We start from the raw sequence: 20,269 nt of genomic DNA, 5'->3' as shown, positions 1-20,269 counted from the left end.
TTAAAACCCCAAGGTGCCATTCCTCATTCCCCCAGGCTGGTCTGTGTGTGCTTGCCTGCCTGTGTTTTGAGGGGATTTCTTAGCTATGAACTGCAACTGAGAAGTCACAAGTGTGGAGGGCAAAGATTAACTGCCAGCTTTCTCACACAGAATTTCAGAGATGTGAAAAGAAGCTGTATTAATAGGTTTAACTAACAGGAAGGGTTTTCTTAAATACCTTCCAATAAAAACATGAGGCTGCACACATCTACAACAACTTTATGTGAGTGCAGGTAAGTTTTGCCTACACATACCACGTTTTTTTTATGCCTCTATGCATGTGCAAGCATGCAGATCATATTCTACAATTACATTAATATAATGAAAAATACTTCTTTACCTGGACTTATTAGCTTCTTTTAATCTCTTAAAGACTTTTTTTATTCAATAAGGGGTTGTTATTTCTGCTTTTTATTTCCTTTAAGCAGGTTTATTTTTTCTTTAACAATTAAGAGTTTAGCCATTAGTACAATGGAACATGGACTATAAATGTGAATACAAGGGGCGTGGACCTACAATTCTTTTCAATAATCCAGCAGGTTTACATGCTTACCAGGTGTTTCTATTTAGTAAGCTAGTAGTGACTGAATGGCTGTATTTTTTATCAACTTTATATGAGTAGAAATGTGATACTTAACATGAAGTACCTTCAAAATTAAATACTCCATAAGAATATTTTTGAGGATGTCAATAAACGTTAAAGAAAAATTTCATAATGCTGATGTACTTAGATATGACTAGTCTTGAATGAAAAGTTTAAAAGGCATGTATCTTCTTTTGAGATTTTTGGCTTAACATTGCAGGTGGTTAAGAAAAAAAATAGGGTGTTTTTGCATGATCTATGCTTTTGCTGTGCAAAGATTCCTAAGCAAACTCTGGATGGGTATCTCACACAGACAAGCAACATTCACATTAAATATTATTCAGGTTAGCTAATTTGGCAGAAGCCTAATAGAGTACTTTCTGCCAGCCTCATTCAAGAATAATTTGAGTACTAATTTAATGGTTAGGATAGGCCTGGATCAAATAACCCTTTCCTTACAATGGCAATTCCTATAATTCTTTATAATGTCCACAGAATTTTTTGAGACTTGGACTTTCTTTGTACCCAGTCTATCTAGAATCAATTTATAACGAAAATTTTTAGCCTACATGAAATCCAGTTACTAACCTTTTTGTTATGAGGCAGCCTATTTCACTTTGCTATTCCCAGCAATTACACCAGTTGTGCCAATTTTGCCACTGGTTTCAACATATTTACACTGAGCCCAGGGATAGCTGCTAATGTAAGTATTTGGTGCAAACTTGCATGTAGTCTTTGTTAACCTATCAATAATGTGCAGATGCCATTGGAAAATGCAATGTGCAAGTAGATCAAAATAAAGCAGATCAGAAAATTCCCCTCTGAAAAACAGGTTGTTGCTCATTATATTGTTGCTATGGGTTTTTAAATACATGGGTCTGGTTGATAGATAGGTTACCAAAATTTAAAATGAAAATTCTAAAAGAATGAGCAAGTGGTAGTCAATAGTGTAGTGGATTCATTCAAAAATGGTTGGTGAATTGTATCTTTAAAAAAGAAACCCCAAACCGCTTCAAGTGACATTTTCTTTTCTTGCAATTTTCTTTTTTAAATCAACACATTGTTGATGCTAACAACAGCAACTAGTGTAGCTCTGGGTGTCAAGCTATGCTAATTACTCACATTCTCTTCCAGCAGTGTTACTAATTATTTAAACTATATCTCACCCTTCATTAAGCATAGGACAAAAGATGCCATTGCAATCTAGCTCCTTTTGTGGCAAAAATGAAACCCTTTAATTAGGAGTTCTGTACACTTGTCCAGCAGAGAAGTCTATGTTAAAGCATGTTTAACAGTCAGTGTAATCACAATTGTGGACATTTGAAAATGAGAAAGTGTTTTCCTTTGGCAGCTATGGCTCCAGCCCTGAGAGGTGCTTTTCTTAATGAACTTTTACTGTGGGTGGAAGGAGATGAGGACACATTCCAGAACCACTTCTTTCTTAGTTACCAAGACCTCACAGTATAACTATGTGTGTATAATTATTTTAGTGTTTATAGACTTTTTCTTTTTTTTTTTTTTTTTTTTTTTTTTAAATCATAAACATAGATGCCTTAAAAATAGAAGCCTCATAAACCGTGACAAAAAGAGAGAATAGGAAACATTCCAGTGGTTCACTGACTTTATGAGGTGGTGGTCATTATTGTGGTAAAAGTTAGAAATAAATTTTAGCTACATAAGCAATGAGAGCTTTAAAAATAGAAGATGCAAATGCTGATGTTTACTCCGCTATACTATCACAAAGAAAATATTTTTGTCTAATTATTTTTGATGTTGATTCTTTGTTGTTGTTTTTTTTTTTTTTTTTTTTTTTTCTTGTTGCGATGGCAAGGAAAACACAATTTAAAAGTGCACTTGTTATTTTTAGAGAAAATTAATGAAAATTACTGTTGTCCTATTATACTCCTTGTCCTATTATGTATTTATACTCAGGAAAATCATAAGAGAAATTAAAATATAAAATTGTTTTGGAAGAAGGAAGAATATTTGGGGGAGACGGTGGTGGGTGAGGATGGAGAGATATCATCCATTTAATTTTAGCCAAAGAGCCTCGGAGAGATGTGACAAAAGAGGAAGATAGACAATAAACCATATTTTAAAGTGGTATAAAACCTTCTTAACTCCATTGAAACCAACTATTTTACTCCTCTTCATATTTACTGTGAATATGGTCATTCACATGTATAACCCTGCCCAAAATTAATTTTGAAATTATTTCCTTGCCACTTAATCTTTTATTAAATCAAACTGTTAGAGGTTACCAGTGATTCTCTGTGGTTTTCTTTGAACCTTATTAGCACTGTTGCATATTGGACATGTTTATGAAGGCAGGGCAGTCCTCTGAATGTCAGTCCGGAATTCCAAGAACAAAAGGGAGCTTCTTGTTTGTATGCTTTTTATTTCATTTGAGTGGCAGAATCCATAGACATCTATTTTTTTCTGCACTTCTTTATTCAGGATGCAAGGATTTGGTTTTCAGTATGTGTCAATTCAATTACTCACAAATATTTTTTGGTGGGAAGCAGCCATAAGCTGTTTCCACATAAGAAGAATTGCATTCAACTCCTATAAACCTACCTTGGTGGTATAAAGGTAAGAGATTTTGTCAGGTCCACAACTTCTACAAATAGAGCACAAAAATATATGTCCTTCCCTGATACTCTGAGATAAAAACTTCTCATATTTAAATGTCTGTGCAGAGATACTGGCAAAATATGTGGGAAGATTTCCCACTATTACTTCTTTGTGATACTTTGTATTTGCAGCTTGATCATTAATTGATATATTATGATACTGTGAGAACCTAACAATTCTAAGCCTGTCCTCAAACAAACAGTTTGGTTGGCAATACAGGAATACAGGTTTCTGTACTTATATATAAAGACATTATGCAAATATATGTAAATATATGCCTATATACATTTTATCAATTTTATATTAATATTTATAGGGTTTGCATTAATACAATAACATGGCAATACTACATATGTTTGTATGTATGTATGTGTAGATGTGTTTGGATAGCACAGAAACACACATACTTTCTAGCAATTAATATCCAGAATTGTGTAATTGTATAAATATACGTATGCCGATATTTTAAGTAAATATAAATTTTCACTTATAGGTAGGTCAAATAAAAATATATTTGATCATGTGTGCATTAACTACACTTTAGTTGCTTTTCTTGGTATTTGTTTTTAATACTTCATTATTATAACTTTTTAGTAGCATTTTTTTCTCATATGAATCTATAGTTTGCCTGCATGCCCTTAAATACTAACTTCCTATTTATTGGAAGCAATTTATAGTAAAAAATAAAAAATAAAATAAAATCAACTGATATGAAATATGATAGTATTTCAGTGTTATAGTGATATGCATTATTAAACGTTTAGATAAGTGGCACTTTTCCATACATAATACTTAATAATTTCAAAATGTAGAAAAATACTTTCTACAGTGACAGCTAGGCAACTTTAGTATATATATAAACCACTATAACTAACCTGAAAAAAACGTGAACTCCTGAACTTTCATTGTTATTAAATTAGCTACAGCTTTGTATTATTATTAGATTAGGTACTGCTTGACACATATTTCATTGTATTTGTTATGAAATGAAAAAGAAGAGTAGTCATATATATATACTAGTAAGGAATATTATCTGATATTACTTAACACAGAAACATGCAAAAGTATAGCTAATTCTCTGTGCTTTAATATTTGCAAATATCCAAAATAATAACTTTTTACATGGAAGATGATATATGTAGGAACAAACTATTTTATTACAATGGCTTTCTAGTGACACATTATATTGATATGTAAATTTTAAGGCAGACTTTAGAACATACTTTTTAGTCTAGTATTATCTCAGGTTTTTGTTTGCACCATCTGACATATCTTTGGTGGAATTTAAAAGAATAAGTAAATGTTAATAGAGTCGTAACAACATTAGCGGTGGACTCTGTTTTCCTTTGTCGTTTTGGTAAGTTTTAGAATGTTTTAGCCTAGTTTGGAGATCCAGGTATTTATGACCATGGATTATGATATATTACTTAACAATAGCTGTAAATAAAGTTCAATTCGATTGTTTTTATTTACTGAATATATTTTAAATAATATAAGCTACAGTTTTTAAAAGCTTTCACAAATTTACCAGTTGTCTTTCATAAATATTTATATATTTAAATATATATTAATAAATATATTTTATTTAAAATATTATTTTAAAAATTTATTTATTAAATATTTTTATTAAATATATTTATTAAATATTTAAATATTTAAAAAATTATTTATTAAATTAATAAATATATTAATTTATATATTTAAATATATTTCCTTCAATTTTTAGTGGGAATGATAGTGTTGAAGGCATAATATCTACAGGAAGAAGACAAATGTAATTGTAACTAGTACTGCATTATTTTCTTTGTTTTCATGATTCCGATTTCCAGGGAAGGTAGACTAGATGTTAAATATATTTTCATAATTTTCCATGGATGTGATCCAAAATGCTAATGGACTTCAAGTCCCTGTTCTAGCTCTTAATTTGCTTATTGTAGTGACCTCCTGACTGTCCCTTTGTTGCTTATATGTTTTTAGAGATAATACAATGATCGAGAGGTGGTGTTGGAATATAATGAATGACAAATGCCTCTTCAGAATGAGAATCTGTGTTTAAACAGCAAACAATAAAGCAATAAAAATGGAAATGAAGGAACTAAATGAGGTTAAGGACAAATAACTAACTCTCTTAGAACATTCAGAGTTGGGGACAGGTTGACCCTTTGTGTAGGAAAGGTAGTGCTTGCCTAATGAAGTAACAAAGATAGGGTAGGTAATGGGAGAAGTTACAAACAAGGTGACCTTTCAAAGACAGAACTCTATGTACTATAACAGTACATTTTCTTAAAATTGTTAAATAGAATGAGAAAACTAGTTCTTTTATTGCTTTATTAGGGAGTTATAAAGCTCGCTGAGGGAGTGTGTTTAAGAGAACTTGCCCTAGAGAGTAGGCTAAATCTCACACTCTTTGGATGCATTGAGACGTATGTGGAAGTGTACAAATATGTATATCAATACATGAAGTATGTATATTCTAAATTTATTTAAAGGCATAACTTTATTTTAATGCAGATATTAATAATAAGTGACACCAAATAAATTTTCAGACAAATGTGAAGGTTGTTGGTGGTATGCTTTATATAGGAAAAAACAACAACAACATGGATGTAAGTATCTCCCAAACTAGCACTACAGAACACTCAATATTCAGATTTCTCTCAAGGATTAATTTAACATGTTAAATTACTACATGAAGAGAAATCCAAATTACTTTAATTCTGCCCTGTAATGACATACAATCATAGGAGCATGATTAAAGCATTTCAGTTCTTCATTTTATGTTAAACAATTTTCATTACCTATTATATTATTTTTTTCTGTATTCTCTGATCTTAAAACACAAATCCAGCAACGATCCCAGTACATTACTTTGCATTTCAGTCTTTACAAACATCTATCAAGATATTCTTTGGCCTTATATTTTTTCAGCAAAATGTGCCCTTCCTAGCAAAATGATAGTATTTGTGTGTGTCCTCAACACTGTGAGCCTACACATAGTTGTTCATAGCCAGTAAGGTATAGTGCCTACCTAATTCAAAAAGCCTGAATTGTCCAAGGACAGACAAGGTCTCCCAGGTCACAAACTGCAAAGCTGTGGTGGGTTCCTTTGGCCTCAGAGCCCGATGTGTATGGCAAGACTTTGTGTTCCCTCTCTCTCTCCTCTCCCCGAGACCAGCCCCCTTGTCCTCCCTTGACCCATAGGAAGCCTTTTCTTTTGCTGGGGTGGGAAGGAAGCTGTTGATACCAACAGCAAGCACCCACACTGGGGACATGAGGGGACTTCACAGCTTTCACCTCTCATTTAAAATGCACTCTCTTGAATCAGATAGAGCCTTCTCTGTTCTTCCAGTTGTCTAAAGTCTGTGAAAATGAAGAAGGAGCAAAGAAAATGGAAAAGTAAATGATTTTGTCATAGTGTGACAATACTGAGCTACCGAGCTATCCCTGGAACTTCTATATAAGCTTACTTAAGCAATTGTTACCTAAGTACAAACACTTAAATGGAACCACATTGTCTTCATTCCTGCCAGTAAAATGTATAGAACATGTTGGGTAGCTAATAAATAAGTAATATAACATTGGTGTTCCTGATGCTGTATGGTGCCAGCAGGATTGCTTTTTATGACAGTCTTCTCTTCTGAAATTTCTGCAGGCTGAAGTGGAAGTATAATTTGTTTTATGAATTTCCTCCTTTGTGTGGGGTGTTGGCCTTGTGCAATATCCCAGTTATGACTGTAAAAGGGGGCATGCTCATGTTGTTTTAATGCCTCAGACAAATTTCTCAAGAGACTGGATGTCTGCATTGCCTCTGTACCTTTCAGATCCCCTTCATTAGAGCTTACAGACCTGTTTTCAGCTGCCAAGATGGGAAATTTTGTCATAGCTGGGATTGCACTGCAATATTTAGAATTTTTTTTTCCACCTGCTAACACCTGTGTGTTTTTGCCTATGCCTTACTTACTCTGAAACAGCTCCTTGAGATTCTGAGACCTAAAAACTAAAAAGGAAAAAAAGAAAAAAAGAAGTAAAAAAAAAAGGACAAGAAATGTCCATAGTCAGGAGTATGGTTATGTAGAAATATTTCACTATCCATCTGGAGTATGACACTAATGCACTTCCAGTGTTTTGGGGTTATTTATGTGTTTTCAGGAATGCATGTTCATCAATTTGACGCTGAAAGGAAGGTATGGTGTGTGGTTTTTTTCATGCTTACACTATTTGCATTTTTGTATAAAGGAAAATTTCCAGGTAAAATGTTGTTTCAGTCTAGTCATTTTAAATTTTGTAATTTTAATGTCCTTACAGTGTCAGGATAACACAAAGTAGCAATATGATCTTTTAATTATATTTTGCAGTATGAGAGGGATCAAATTCAGTGTAGATGAGAGATGTAACTGGAGTGCCTACAGCTAGCTTTTTTCCTTTTGCAATTTCCCTATTTAATTAGTTTTGATATTGAGGATGATCTTCTAAATTACCACAGATGCCTTACCACCATAGCCTCTTTGTGACACACTGAACACTGGCTACAAAAAGAAAATGTTTAAAAGTTGAAATGGCAAGGATATTTTGGTGGAATAATAAAAAAGAGAGAGATAGAGAAGGAAAAAAAAAAAAAAAAAAAAAAAAAAGAATGAAGGAAAGAAAGAAAAAAAGAGAGAAAGAGAGGAAAAAAAAAAAAAGAGAGAAAAGGAAATTTCTGTGGGCTTTTTTGACTTTGGAATAGATGGTATTCCACTGTACTAACATCTCTGCCAAACATATCTGTAAAGTACAGAAATAATTTTATCTATTTTTACCATGGCAAATCACAAAGATTCTGTTCAAAATTAAGTCCAGAATATAAAATCTTTCACAAATTCATGAAGAGATGTATTCCTTGCTTGAAGAAGTATAATTAGTAAATTAGTAAATTAGAAAAGTCATATGGTATCAGTAATATTCAGGCTACCTCCTGGCATCATGTAATGGGTAAGATTAAATAAATAATAATAATAATAAATATTGACGAGTTCCACTAGTCAAAAGGGGCACTACTTTTTGATTTCTTTTAATGATTCTTGTGTGAAATATAGGTAACCTCACCTTTTCACTGTGCTGAAAGGTCTGCATTCTCATTTAGGAGAAGTTCCAGTGCAACTGCATGTCCTGCTTTCTGTGCCAGCCTATACTCCCATTACTTAATTGTGATGTTCAAACCAAAGATAGTACACTGTAATAAGTGTACAAAATAGTACTCTATTGATTGAAAATTTACACTGCCTAAATTTGAAAAAAGAACTGAAATGTGAGACATTCTAAGTTAATTAAATTCTAGGTTTGGTCTGTAGTGTTTTTTATGTCATAAGTGTTTCAGCCTTTATTTCTTAACGAAATTCTGATTTTGTTATCACATTCATTTTTCAAAGGGAGTTCTCAAGAAAATTAAAATGAAAAAGTAGTACAAGAAGAAGAGATCTTTTATGTGACATATGCAAAAGTTCATAAAAATTACAATAAGTAGGAATAAAATGTATTGTCTCTTCTCAAAATGCTAAAAGGTACAAAGGGTCCTTTTCATCACCTTTCATATTAGGACTATACTACACTGATAATTTCTTACTGTCAGCTACTATCAGCTGTGGGTAGATGTATTATATGTACGTAGATGTATTAATTATATGGATTGACATTCTTCTGCTTTTGGGAATGGTGGTGTGCCCTGGTAGGATAACCATTGCTTCAGTGTACAGTGGACTGGAAGTTGTTGCTGGCTCCTGCATTACAGGAGTCTCCTCACTGAAACACATCTCTGGAGCCACACCAGCAATTTTAAAACCTGAGGCTGTATGCCCGCTTTCTCTTATTTACTGTGACACAGTCAAACTTTTCAATAAATTAAAGGCAGACAGCTGTTTACAATGGATGTGTCTCATGGTAGAAGCATTAAACAGACTTGGTAGGCTGTGGTTAATGGCAGTGTGTGCAAATTTGATCTCCAGATTAAGCCAGCAACGTATGGGGTGCTGGCTATAAGTCTCTTCAAACTGAATACAAGCAATATTTATTTTATTAATAAGTTGTTAAAAGATCAGAAAATATATTGATCAGTATATGGATGACAGTTCAACTAAACAGACATTTAAAATATATCCATGACCCAAGGAGTCTAAGCACATACACGCAAGAAATCCCTTCAGAGGTATAACAGAAGGAACATTTAATATGATACAAATAATATTTGACTGACATAATAAATATAAAATAATAATAATATTATTAAACAAGACAGAAAATGTTCAGTTCCTTTTCTAATATAACAAATCTGACTATATTCTTTAAACTATAAAAGAGAAAAAATATTTTTGCAGATGTACATGAGATTGGCAGAGGTGAATGCTTGGGAGAGAAAGGCCCTGTGTTTTTCCTGTAGTCATGGCCCTTCTGGATGTTGTATGGTCTTTCCTATGGTTTCTGCTTCCTCAGCATGCCAGGCTGCTCAGGGAGGGGGCACTCCTAGATGTCCCTCCCATCACCGGGTCGTTTCCACCACATAGGGTGTGATTCAACTCGGTGGGATGGAGCTGCACTTGCCTTTCTGTGGTGAAGTGCTGCTGCTGGAAGACCAGCACTGAGGGTTAATCTGTGAATTGAAAACTCTGCCATGCGAGGGAGCCCCTGCACTGATGTGTTTTTTTATCCCAAGGAGCTATAGGTGTCCGCTAAAGGACCTGCTCAAGATGCCCAGTGAGGTTATGCAAACTTTGGGTGAACTCCTACGATGATGCAATCTTTTCTTTCATGTGCTTAAGTAAGGGCAGACGTTGTTCTTTCCCCTGCATTTGATATCACCTTTCAACTTAAAAAATATGCTTCAGCTTTGGGGGGAAGGGGTGTTATATTAGAAACACAATAATGTTTTCACCCTCTTTTGAGCATTTCTTATGATCACTCTTGAGGAAAACGTGACCTTTCCATTCAGATCCACCAATTAGAGCAGCAGCCATGATGCCTTTTTGTGTTTTCATGCTGTCTTACATTTTTCTAAATTAGCTTTATTTTCAGAGGGTCTTTGTAGACGCTGGTCTAGCTCTCATGAAATTCTGATGCACTGAAGTTCTTATGCAAGCAGGATGTTAACAAGTTATTTTAGGTTTTTGTGTGTAAGAAATATCATCAGAGAAACCTTTTACTGTCTTTAATTTACTTGATTACATTCAGCATTGTCAGTATTTACAAGAATGGAAAACCTTTGTCTGAACATACAATGAATTACTCGTAAGTAATACCACCTCTTTAGATTAGTAACTTTCTTTTTATGTCTTTTGTTGAAAGAGACTTTGTAAAAGAGTAAGGGAAGAACATGAGAGTGATAAAATAGTAAGACATTTTTGAATGCCTGAAAATTTAAATGTAGACATTTAAATGTAGACTGAATTTTAAGCAGTCTTAAATGGATTCTTGATCTGTCTAAATCAATTTGCACCTTCTCATTTGAAAACGGTATATTTTTTCTTCCAAATAAATCACTGTTACGATATAGAAAAACAAACAAACAACAAAATCTAAGCAAACAAAAACAATTTGGAGTTCTGCTCTTAAATCTCAGAGTGCTTAATTTCAGCACTGCTGAAGTCCGTCAAGGTTTTAGATGTGCACAAAATCAACATGTGTTTTAATAACTTAAGGAAACTTTTAGTCTAATTGTTACCTCTATTGTTTGTAAAACTGAGTGTTTGCTCTATAGGGGTAAAATCAACAAGAAAATTGTTGGATTGTAGGTAAATGATTGTTACAAGTTACAGATGCAGATGTGGGAGGGCTTATTGTGTAATGATTGTGTTTATAATTAGTCATGAAACTGTCACTCCAAGGAAGAAAATAAAAGGAAAGTAGAAAGGAAGACGCTTATTTTTCACATTTTTTTTCTGATATCCTTTAACCATGCTAAGCACCCCAATTCACTTTGAAGTTCAAGACAGGAGTTTCTTGTTGGATTACTCCTGTTTGCAAAACAGGCTGTGAATGTGCTGTCACATGTTTTCCTTGGAGGAACTCTTTTCCTTCCCGAGGAGGTCTGCAAGGTCAGGTAAATATCCGATCTTGGAAGCTGCCTCTGTCAGGGATGCTCTCTCTGAGTCATTATTTCTGTGATAAAAATTCATGGAGAAAGCCTTTCAGAAACCCTGGAGTGTAGCTAAGGACTTAGTCATGGCTATGAAACCATTTTAACCTATGCATGCTGGGTAAAAGAGAATTTTTACAAGCTCTGCCTTTTTGTTCTCTTATACATGTAATTTCAGTATTGTTTAAGAGTTGGAATTTGTGTAATGGTTTCTAAATGCTGTGGAGCAGTAAGAGCTAGGAAGTATGAGTAAAGAGCCTTGTGTTAAGTCTTAAAAGCTTGGTCCTGTTGCTTCTTTTGCTTTATATTATGTTCACAGTATAGACCACATTCTTGCCACAGGCACACCTGCAGAATCCTAAATTCCTTCAGTGAGCAGTCCTGGTAATACAATAACACAGGCCTAAATAGGGTGGGACCAGTCAGTCTACTCCATCTTCTGCGTCTTTAGGCATCCAGCCATCTTCACTGACCAAATAAGTGTACTCTGTGTAGACTGCTGGACTACACGTTAATACCATAGGCACAAGTCAGGTGCCTAAAATACAATTTCCAAGCAGCCAAATCAATTAATGGCTGGTTTCTGTGGGTCCAACCTTTTCTCCCTCCTGTAATGTTGCATCCCTGTTTCCTCTTTGGCATTGGTGTCATGCCTGTCCAATCCTGCCCTGAGCTACACCAGCCCTCAAGGTTAATATAAAACCACTCCGTGTAGCTAGTGAATAATTTTCTGGACGTTTAGCAAGTTGAAATGACTGTGTCAGATATTCTGTCACAAAGTAAAGATGAGGACCTTCCAGAGTAGGACAGGGAAGAAAGTAATTGAATGTACTTTAAATAATATCCTAAGCAAGGTGCTGGAGCAATTCAATCTATAGCTCTTAATTGTATGTGAAAAGGGGATATAGCAACTTTTCTATGTCTAGCTCAGCTAAGAGTCATTCTCTTTATTACCACAGACTTCTGTTAAGATGTATAGATGTGACTACTGAGCTTGAATCAATCTATCAGAATTTGAAGAAAGCTGGAAAAAGAAAGTGTTCTTTTTGCTTGTGTGAATAAATGACCAAAAGTGTTTTTGCCAATAAAAACAACTCTATTGATAAACAAAGCAAACTAAAGTGCAGAGGTACAAAAATGGTGTTATAACAATATATATACAAAGATTTTTATTTATTTATTTTTTTGTTGTTGAAGCTGGGGCCCTCGTGTGATGTTAGTGCTCTGGCAAAACCTTCTAATGTAGATGTGAAGCTGTGGCTTTTGTTGGAAGTAGTGGTACAAGAACATATTTGATCTTTGGAGGTTTTTATCCCTATTCTGTGAATTTTGCCCTATGGTTAGTTTTCTTTGTCACCCACTGGTATATGCTTAGAACTTACTATATGTCCTCCAGAAAGTGTTGAAATTTCAAAAAAATATTTTACAAATCTGGCTTAAAGTTTGAGTGTGGAAGCAGTCACAGAGGTTGTATGTTTTAGATTTCCTTGAGAACCCCAAATATATTTCTACTAGGCATATAATCTATTATGTTTTGGGAAAAGTCTATCCATGAAAAATATGGACAAAGCTGAGATTTGTTATTTAGGTATTTATTTCGATTTAAACATCCAAATTTTTAAATAGTCCATAAAATATGATGAAATGGAATTCTCTGATAATTCCCTTTTAACCACAAAGCAGCAGAACCTCAATAGCTGAGCTACAACAGGTGTAATTGCCTGATTTTTAAAAACTCCCGTCTGATTCTTCTCATTTTCTCATAGACTGTGAAATCAAATGGGCTTGGGAATCATGCTCACTAAAACAAAGCTATTCTAAACTAAATAAAGAGCAAATTCCAAAACACATCAGAGCTAATTTGCCATTGTTTTCACCATAAACCATAATGAACCCCCATCAAATGAATGCAGCTGCAATGGTGCTGTATCCAAAATAATGTAATTAAATTGCTGCTTGGGGAATTTTGGAATATAAATTTGGCAGAGACTCATTATTGGCAATTTGACAGTGAAGCACTAATATAATCTTATCCAGAGAGGTGATCCTGTGTTCTGTCATTCTAGAGAAGAAACAGGATCAGGATGACAAATGAGCAGACCAAAATCTGAAACAAGAAACCGTAAGAATTTAAGGCTAATCCAAGCCATGCTGGAAAGACTATTGGGAAGGAAAGGGGAGGACAGGAGGAGAAACCTTGGATGGGGTTTGTTACAAAAATTCTCTACCATCCTTAGATGTGATGAGGTCAACACAGAAAGGGAGTCTGAAGGAGATACAACCTTGCCACCATCAGGGTATGGGCAGTCACAGACCTGAATCAGGCAAGGGTAGTGCAGGGGCATCATGCCCAGAGCTTACTCATCCTTCCTGCCTGTTCTCCTACAAAAACATCCTCTCCTAATCTATCAGAAAATGTATGATTGTTTGATGGTAACTTAAATTACCTCCATCTGAGGGAAAGCAGTAGTGTTAGGCAGCTTGACTTCTTGCATAATGAATTCCCTTGGAGCTGTCAGGACCCAGGATGGCACATGGAGTTACAACATACAACTCAAACAACTGTAAAAACTTCCAGGAGGAACGTGTGCTGAACACACTGACATTGTCTTTGCTTGGGCTGTTCAAAATCAAACAGATATTGAAGTACCAAGTGTTATGATGAAGTGCCTACTACAGTCATTTTCTTGGTTAAGAAACTCTAAAACTGAAACAAGTATCATCCTGTCTCACCAGAAAGCAAGTATTCCTTCTAATTTTTGTTAAAAGAAACCACAAATTAATTCTAGACTCAGGAGAGAGGAATTTGCATTGGGGCCAAATCTGAGCCTTTAAATGTTTATGTTTAATAAACCTTAGTATGCCTGTTCTAATTAAGTGTATATGAAATATTGCAGTTTAAAGCATACTTTAGTTTTACAGCTATGTTTCTGTTCCTTTATATGGTAAGAATAGCTCTTGGGATTATGTTTCCAATATGAATATTCAATATTATGGATTCAGAATTGGATAGCCATGAATATTTAATGTTACATGTTCCCAAAGGAGATACCTAACACTTCAGCTCAGGGACAACTGAACAGATGAAACCAACAAAGTCCTTCAGATTATCTTCAAACAAAGTCCTTCACGTTATTATCTCTCCCTCTCTCTCTCTCTCACACACACACAAAATTTCTTAGTGCATATCAGTTACTGCCAAAGTTGCAGAACCAGCAGCTGACAGTAAAATAATTGAAAAAGGGGACACAAACAGCAAATTTTCAGGCTGTTGATGAGAAACATCATTTCAAAAGAAAGAAGAGTGCAGAGATCAAATGTTGAGATTAGAGGCTGTCATGTTCAAAAGCAAAAGCTCACAGAACATCTTTGATATGGAAAGAATATTAAAAAAAAGTTCACAGGTGGGTGTGAATCCCTGTTATACTCCCACTTAGATAAAAAATATATATATATTTTGAGGTTTGATAACCTTTCTACCCTAAGGTTTAAAACAAGAAGAAAAATGAGCCTGCAGTATCCTTCTGTTGCTCAGCATTGGCCAGTAAACATTCTTTTGGATGGGAATAAAAAATAGTTATTAGAGCTAACATTTGGCCTCAAGGTAAATGTTCCAGCCACATAAATCTGCTCTAGTAACAGACTGATGTCTCCTGAATTTGAACTGCCAGAAGGGGAAGTGAAAAGAGAAATAGGCAGGGTGGGATTTGTAGGTCAGTCACGGATTTCATGTAATTCATTTGTTTATGTAGCTTTGCAAACCCAAAGCTGTCTGAGATTTAGAAAAACAAATATTCGTGCCTTCTCAGAAGTTTGCCAAATGACAGAGTGCTGGCAGTCTTAGAGAGAGGCTGAATTCATTTGCTGCCATGTTGTTTTAGCTCACAATAAGCTTTACAGTTATCCTGGTTTTCATATGTAATACCTTCAGCATTGCTGATGGCAATAGGGTGCCTCTGTCCCATGCCATAACAAATAATGATGATGATGATGATGATAACAAAGCTGTAGGAGTTGCTTAACAACTTCAGTGGGATTTTTAGCATTACTGGATGATGACTTTGGTTTTATCCTGCAACTTAATCAATAGAGTTGGGTAACATTTTTAGTGTCTGCAAATTCATTGTGAATGAGGTTTTGACCCTAAAGCTATGCTATTCCCACTTTTGTGTAAAACTGTAGAAGAAGCTTGGGGTGGAAAAAAAAAAGAAAATTAGCCTCAAGACATATTCTAGTCATGTCACACTTCTTTAACCCAGTGACTCAAGGATTAGAAAATCTGATTCTTATCCCAGTATGAGTGTCTTTGAAACCACACCTCCCTGTGTAAAAGTGTGGTGTCTCTCAGGAGAAAGTTAGAGGGCTTTTTGAGTGGTATCTTCCTTTTTTTCTTCACTGTACATTGCATCATTCACTTGGGGAGGTAGAAAGTGATTCTTCCTCTGACCCTTTTCTCAATAAACCACAGTAGCATAGGTGGTCCCTGGGGCCATGAATGATGTCTCTTCTGTCCAGCCAGCCAAAGATGCTGGGCTCTGCCATCCTTAGGATCTGCAGCCTGATGTCCAGGCTACTCTGTTTCAGGGATTCCCCTGTCTTGATCCTCAGACCAGTCATGAAGGACCTTTAACAGGAGAGAAGTCCTTGGCCATATATATCTTCCTACTTGATTGTCCTAGAACCTGGAGATTTAGTCTGTCTAGAAAAGTGGGAAGTCCAGGTCAAGTTTGTTTTTTTCCCAAGGTAAGGACAAGACCGAAGAAACACATCAACTTTTCTGCTCTCATTATTTTGGTTTGTCTGCTGAACCAGAAAATCAATTAGAATCACAGCCCTACATGGGGCAGAATAAGGTAATAGTCAGTAGGACAGTAGTTTGGCCTGTGTGGAGCTAATGCACTTGCAGAGGCTGCTTTCCATGTACTGCCTTATTTACTCCTTTACATTCTCCAGCAGAATCCTGTTTTTTGTGCAGGCTTATTTAAAACAGAGATGTAGTACATTAAGAAAAAGCACAGACTTCTTTTTGGATTTTTATATATATATATATATATATATATTTTTTTTTTTTTTGGCATGACAGGTCTACAGACTGGTCTTAGATGAAGTTCAGCTAATTTATAGACTAACAATAGTGACCTAATATTTCCTTTAATACTGAGATTTGGCAGTGAGAACCAGAAGGAAGTGTTTCAATCCAATATATAAGAGAACAGCAAAAGAGAAAAAAGAGACTTCCTCTTTACTATGTGAGAAGAATAATATATTACAAATAATTTCCACCCATTAAAATGCCCTTTTGTTCTTAGAGCCTGGTTTGGGATTTTCAGTCACTCTAGTTTTGATCACTGTAATATCTGTACAAGATCCCATCTTTTCTTCTTCATAGCTTGCCTTTGCATATGTTCCATCTGAGGCCAACTACTTACATTCAAAGATCATTACGCAGGGTACTTATTACTAAAGAATAGTGCTCAAATTGTGAGCTATTCTGGCCCAGCTAGTACTGCTAGATTTTTGTCATCCTCTTCAAATCTAGTTATTTCTGGATATTTTCATCTTCAGTCAAATGACCAGCTGTAATGTAGCACTAATGGTCAAAATTTTGTGGAATATGGCTATTTAACTCAGCTTTCTCTAATTTTGCAAACTCCAAGATTAAAACCCAGGCTGAGAAGCTGTCCAAGCTTCTCTCAAGAGTTCAAGGAAAAATCTGTGTTGTGCTAGCAGCTCCTAAGCTGTGCTTAACAGCTTCCATGATGTACCACTCTGGTTAGTGAATAGTATGTTTTTGCATTACAAATAAATAATAACTGGAGAAGAAAAAAGGAAAGATTTTGTATTGTGCTTTTTTTATACAACACCAGCAATAGAACAGTGTTTCATTAGTTTGTGTTAGGGAGTTGGCTTGTGTGGCCCATTTTGTCCTACTAGCTTTAGGAAATTATATTAGCAACTCTCAAGTGTATTCAAGTCTTAGAGCAGTGTTGTTTGTGAACCATGTAGCATGGAAAAGCTGAATTGCTCAAAGGCTTCTCTCATAAGAGGCATATCATGTCTGATTTGGAAACCCCACAGCAGTGTGCAGTTTAACAGCAGAAGGGACTGGAAGAGATGCTGCCAAGTCCTGTGGAACTCAACATCAGGTTTCAGAAAGTGGTAGGGAAGGAGACAGAGACTTCTGGATGCCAAGGTTTTAAAAACAATCAAGAAATGGCAGTGAATTCTATGATGATGCATTGGGAAAATGCCGATTTTGGGCCACTAATTTTTGATAGCTTTGGGACATAATCGAGCAATAAATGTCAAAAAAGCACTGCTCTTAGAGGGATTTCTGCACTCGCAGTTCATTGCAACTGAAATCCAGAAGTGTGCAGGTTTGTTTAACAGCTTGTGGGGAGTGATCCCAGGAATTGAAATTAATCAAAGAATAAACAACATCGAAAAAGTAATGTTTCTCATTTTTTCAGGATTTTGGTTGATTTTTCTTCATTGAAACTAAGCACAATTATAATTAACTTCTTTTGAAAAGCACTGGAGTTTAGTTTCTGCTAGGATTCTCATCCAAAATGCTACTTTCTGTTGCTTAGTTCTTATTTAAGTAGAAATTTGAAATTGTAAAGTTTTCATCCCAAAATAAAATTAGAATGGGCTTTTCTTTTATTATTATTTTTTCTCCAGTGGTTACTGTGTGTAAGCCAGAGGTACATTCCCAGTTAGGGGACTTCTATTTTCTTTTTCTTTTCTACTTTTTTCAAAATACAGATCCTAGTAGACAGTTGATGTCAGTAAAAAAAAAAAAAATAAAAATTTATCCATCTCCAGAAAATATCACCTTACTAGTTTAAGTGGAATTTCTTAATGATGAACAGACTGTAGTGCTAGTTTTCACAACATTTTATCCGAGTTTACCTTTTATACTAGCAATATATTTCTTTCTGTGTCAACTCTGCATCAGATCAGAAGGATGTATTCTGTTAGCATTGTCCATTGTGTTCAAATGGACTTCATGGAAGATGGGCTCAGGAAATCTACTGTAGATCCCTGACTCTGGCTAAAGCTGAAGTTCAACAGCATTCAGTGAGGTACATACTATTAATATATATATTTTATGTTCTTGTTCCTGCCAAGTTTTTAATATAAATCTTCTATACAAACAGTTCTATCTTCTATACAGTGTTCTGGGGCAAGTCCTCTCCTTCTGGCTAGAAATGTTGTCCAAGCAAATTGTAAAGACTGTAAAAGAGTGCCCAGAAATTCCAGATAGTAACTCTTACATATAATATGCTTCTAATTTGGCTCTTCTTCATCTGGAGTCCTATGCATCTTTGGGATTTTCAGCTATGACCACCCAGACATGTTCATGCTGCTCTTTACCCACACACAGAAATTCTGATACTCTCAGGACAGCTTGGCCTTCCTGAACATACACTATACTATTTATTGATTGACAACTTCATAATAAGCCTTCAGTAGGTCCTTGGGAGGGGTCACACACTACCCAAGTGGCTGCAGTGAGCCAAAAGATTCCTATGTGCCCTAAATATCTCACATTTATTTAATATACAGCAAATGTTCACAACGTTTTGATAAGGAAATCCTGCCTAAACATATCAGTCATCTGCTATCTGACACAAGATCCTTGCCTTCCTGGATGATTCACATCATGGCAGACATAGGTGGAAATGAAAACAACATCAGCTTTTTACCTACAAAAAGCTTTTTCCATAGTGACAATGGTCCATTTTACTTTTACTGACCCACTTAAAAACATCACTGGAAAACCTGGCACTCTGGAGAAAATATCTCAAATGAGTGTTTCAGTTTTATCTAAATACCCTGCAAGCATTTTGGTTATGTTATCAGAATCATACAATCATTAAGTTTGGAAAAGATCTTGAAGGTAAGAGAATGACTGTGAGGTGCAAGGAAATCTGTCATTAAGATATGATTGTGCATCTGTTCTTTATTTCATTTATTTGAAATAGTAGCCTGTGACAAGAGTTATGTTGGTGACAAGAGTTGGAAAATATGTCCAGTCTTTCTGATGATGATTCCAATCCACACAACAAAGTTCCAGTAGGAATTTGAATTCATGGAATTACTTCTTATTATATCTACTTGTTTTATTGCTGCTCACAGAGTCATAATAGACATGAAATAATTTAGTGTCTACTTTAAAAAGCAGAAATCCATATCTCATGAATGCTCTTTCTTTTGAATATCCTAATGCTTTTTTTTTTCTTTCTTTCAAACTTCATGTTAAAAGGGGATAATTGGTATGCCTCTGAAATTCATAATTCTAATAGGTTTTAAGATAATTCCAAGGCAAATATTTGGTGGGCCTATTAGATATTTATTAACTTTTTATTCTGGAGAACAAGAGGGTTCATGGTCTCAGATAATTACTGATCTCACTGAAAATTCTAACTTGTTATTTGCTTATTTTTGTGACATAAATTAATTGGTGAAAGGTCTGATTTTAAATGTATTTTAATGCTACCTAAGTAATTCAATGAAGATTTGTATTTTACTCAGATAATTTGTAAAAATTTATAAAAGAGAGAGGAAGAGGAAAAAATAAAAATCTGCATAGCAAGCATGTAAGAAAAGACAAAGTAAACAAAAGCTCTGTTTAAGGCTCCAATCCTGCACAAGGAAACCTAGTTGTTGATTTAAATGGGAGCAGGAACTTGCCCTTTAGCAGAATGAGTGCTTACGAGATACAGGACTGTCATTATGTAAAATGGTATTGTGTATTTGCTATTTTTTGTTTCATATCATGGAAAAGACCCAAGAATCAAAGACCCTCAGGCTAGCATTTAATGTCCAAAATAAGTTTAGTAAACCTCTTATTTTTATTGGCAACCTGCAGTCTGTTGCAGCTCTCACTCTGCTGACAAAAAAAA

At 34.9% G+C, this 20,269-nt stretch overlaps 1 protein-coding gene across 5 annotated transcripts in view; it reads left to right on the top strand.

Annotated features, from left to right (window-relative positions):
- Positions 1 to 20,269, top strand: part of MID1 (midline 1) — a 250,455-nt gene that overhangs the window by 147,673 nt on the left and 82,513 nt on the right. The gene's annotated exons all lie outside the window — the stretch shown is intronic.

The sequence above is a fragment of the Aythya ferina genome (genome assembly GCF_964211825.1).
Source record: "Aythya ferina genome assembly, chromosome: 1".
In the NCBI taxonomy this organism is placed as follows: domain Eukaryota; kingdom Metazoa; phylum Chordata; class Aves; order Anseriformes; family Anatidae; genus Aythya; species Aythya ferina.
Note: the sequence above shows the minus strand (reverse complement) of the source record. Positions and strands in the feature narration are given on the sequence as shown.